Consider the following 3,306-nt stretch of genomic DNA (forward strand, 5'->3'; position numbering starts at 1 on the left):
ATGATTTTTGAATCTGTACCCCACACATACAATGATCTGCAAGGTCCCACACTCAAGCATTGAATTTCAAACACAGATTCAGCCATAAAGACCAGGGAGGTTTTACAATGCTTCGCAACCTATTGGTAGATGGTTTAAAATGTTTAAAAAGCAGACATTGAATAGCCCTTTGAGCATGGGGAAGTAATTATACAGAACGAAAATATAATTGCAACATGAAACAATTTCAAATAATTTATTTAGCTACAGTTCATTTAAGGAACTCAGTCAATTGAAATAAATAAATTAGACCCTAATCTTTGGATTTCACATGACTGGGCAGGGGAGCAGCCATGGGTGGGCCTGGGACAGCATAGAGCAAGGCCCAGATAATCAGAACGAGTTTTTTCCCCACAAAGGGGCTTTATTACAGACAGAAATACTCCTCAGTTTCATCAGCTGTCCGGGTGGCTGGTGAAGTTATTATTTGCACTTTGGATGGTGCATCAATAGACCCAGTCACTGAAGAGATACAGGCGTCCTTCCTAACTCAGTTGCCGGAGAAGAATGAAATCGCTCAGGGATTTCATCATGAGGCTTTAAAACAGTTACAGAGTTTAATGGCTGTGAAATGAGAAAACTGAGGATACATCAACGACATTGTAGTAACATCACAATACTAACCTAATTGACAGTGAAAAGAAGAAAGTCTGCAAAGAATGTAAATAACGTTTGCAACAAGGCACTAAAGTAAAACTGCAAAAAATGTGACGAAGTAATTCACTTTTTGTCCTGAATTCAAAGTGTAACGTTTGGGGCAAATCCAATACAACACATTACTGAGTACCACTCTCCTTTTTTCAAGCAGAGTGGTGTCTGCAACCATGTTATGAGTATGCTTGTAATCGTTTAGGACTGGTGAGTTTTTCAGGATAAAAAATAAAAGGATTGGAGCTAAGCACAGGCAAAATCCTAGAGGAAATCCTGGTTCAGACTGCTTTCTATCAGACACTGTGTCACGACTTCGGCCGAAGTTGATGCCTCTCCTTGTTCGGGTGGTGTTCGGCGATCGACGTCACCGCTCTTCTAGCCATCGCCGATCCATTTTTCATTTTCCATTTGTTTTGTCTCGTTTTTCCACACACCTGGTTTTCATTTCCCAATTATTGGTAATGTATTTAACTCTCTGTTTCTCCCATGTCTTTGTGTGTGATTGTTATTTTGTTCAGGTCAGAATGTTCCGGCTTGTTTGTACCGGGTGCTGTTTATCACCCTTGTTTTGTAGCAACCGTTCTTTTTGCACTTTGTAAATTGTTTACTTTGTGCTGTTGAGTAAAGTGCGTTGTTTCACTCATCTCTGCTCTCCTGCGCCTGACTTTCTACACCAGCTACACCCACCAACCTGGCACACTGGGAGATTAATTCACCTTTCAGCAGGACAATAACCTAAAATACATAGCCAAATCTACACTGGAGTTGCTTATCAAGAAGATAGTGAATGTTCCTGAGTGGCCGAGTTACAGTTTGGACTTAAATCTATTTAAAATTCTATAGCAAGACTTGAAAATGGTTGTCTATCAATGATCAACAACCAATTTGACAGAGCTTGAAGAATTTTTAAAATAATAATGGGCAAATATTGTACAATCCAGGTGAGCAAAGCTCTTAGAGACCTACCCGAAAGACCCACAGCTGTAATCACTGCCAAAGGTGATTCTAACATGTATTGACTCAGCGTTGTGAGATATTTCTGTATCTCATTTTCAAAACATTTGCACAAATTTGACAAAAACATGTTTTCACTCTGTCATGTGGTATTGTGTGTAGATGGGCGAGAAATAAAATATATTTAATCCATTTTGATTTCAAGCTGTAACACAACAAAATAGTAAGTCAATACTTTCTTAAGGCACTGTATCTATCTGTTCAGTGGGATATGTTTGAATGAAAGTTAGAGTGAACTGTCCAGCTCATAACACAATTGTGCCTTGTCACAGTTGATCTCAAAGCTTGCAGGATGCCAGGGGACAGAATATACTGATGTGTTTTAATTCTCTGTAATAGCTGCTGGATCTATAATTAATCAAGAGATCATGGAAACTAATTATCCAGTGTTCTGGGGGCAAGGATTTCTTTGCTAGTAGTTGTCTCCTCTGAGTGTTGATATTGGGTCGTTCCACGAAATGAGTCCCTTTAAGGAGAAATTGTGCAGCAATATTACATTTGAAAAGCCTGTTATATTAAATTAAGTGCCCTAGGAAAATTAAATAAACTCAGCATTTTGACATGTCCCTCTGTGTACTCTCTGTGACTTCTAGGAAGATTTGAATTCACTTAACACAAACATTTCTCCAAGTTTTCACCACTTCTCCACAGCCCTAGTTATTTTGTTCCTTTGACAAAGTCATAGCTGAAAAGTATTATTTATTTAATGTGATTAGTGTTTCACTTTAAGGTAAAAAAAATAAAAAATAAAAAATCTGGGACTCATTTTAATGTCAACCCTGTTACGTGAAATTAACTCTCATTTTAATATGGTGAAACTATTCCTTAAAAAAAAAAAAAACGTTAACCCTGTTACGCATAGATAGACAGACTAGAAATGTTTTAATGCTAAACATTTCTGGGGTGAAGCTTGCATTCAATTGCCCCTCCATGTAACAAGCTTCCCCTGTCACAAGTGGATTCATGACTGATTTGGTACTAAGTCATGTCTTTATTTAACCTCGAGATAAGAAAACATGTTTTTTTTAAATAAATTGAGCATGTGCTCATGACAGAATATAAAAATCTGGTGAAATAAAACAGGTTTTTTTTTTATCACCAAGTTACACTACCCAAAAGGGACTCATTTAGTTAAATTACCCACCCGCTTAAACTGGTGCTTCCCAGATGCTTCCCAGCACTGACTCATGGTACTGTCATGGTAAAAGAAAATGGGAATATCTATAGGCCAATTTGCAATTTAGGAGTAGTGTTAGAAGTGTTGCATGATCACCAAGTTAGTTATTCAGTGCTGACTGTCAACATAAGCTGCAGTCTAGGCTAGGTTGCTACTTATACAATACAGGTCGACCTATTTAATCAATGCATAACGATTTACTAACCAAATTATATTGTCATAATGACAGTTATTACATTATATACTGTTAACTCCAGTTAATAGATAATAGGCCTACATTTTCATCAGGCATAGAGAGCACAATTTGTATCCAACATCCAATCAATAAGGGCTACGAACCGGTGTTTGTTTTGCTGAATAAAAGCACGCTTTGTAGAGATCTGAGCCAATGAACAGCAACGAACAATCTTGTTGTGACCAATCAT

This window comes from Oncorhynchus mykiss, chromosome 11 (genome assembly GCF_013265735.2).
Source record: "Oncorhynchus mykiss isolate Arlee chromosome 11, USDA_OmykA_1.1, whole genome shotgun sequence".
Classification (NCBI taxonomy): domain Eukaryota; kingdom Metazoa; phylum Chordata; class Actinopteri; order Salmoniformes; family Salmonidae; genus Oncorhynchus; species Oncorhynchus mykiss.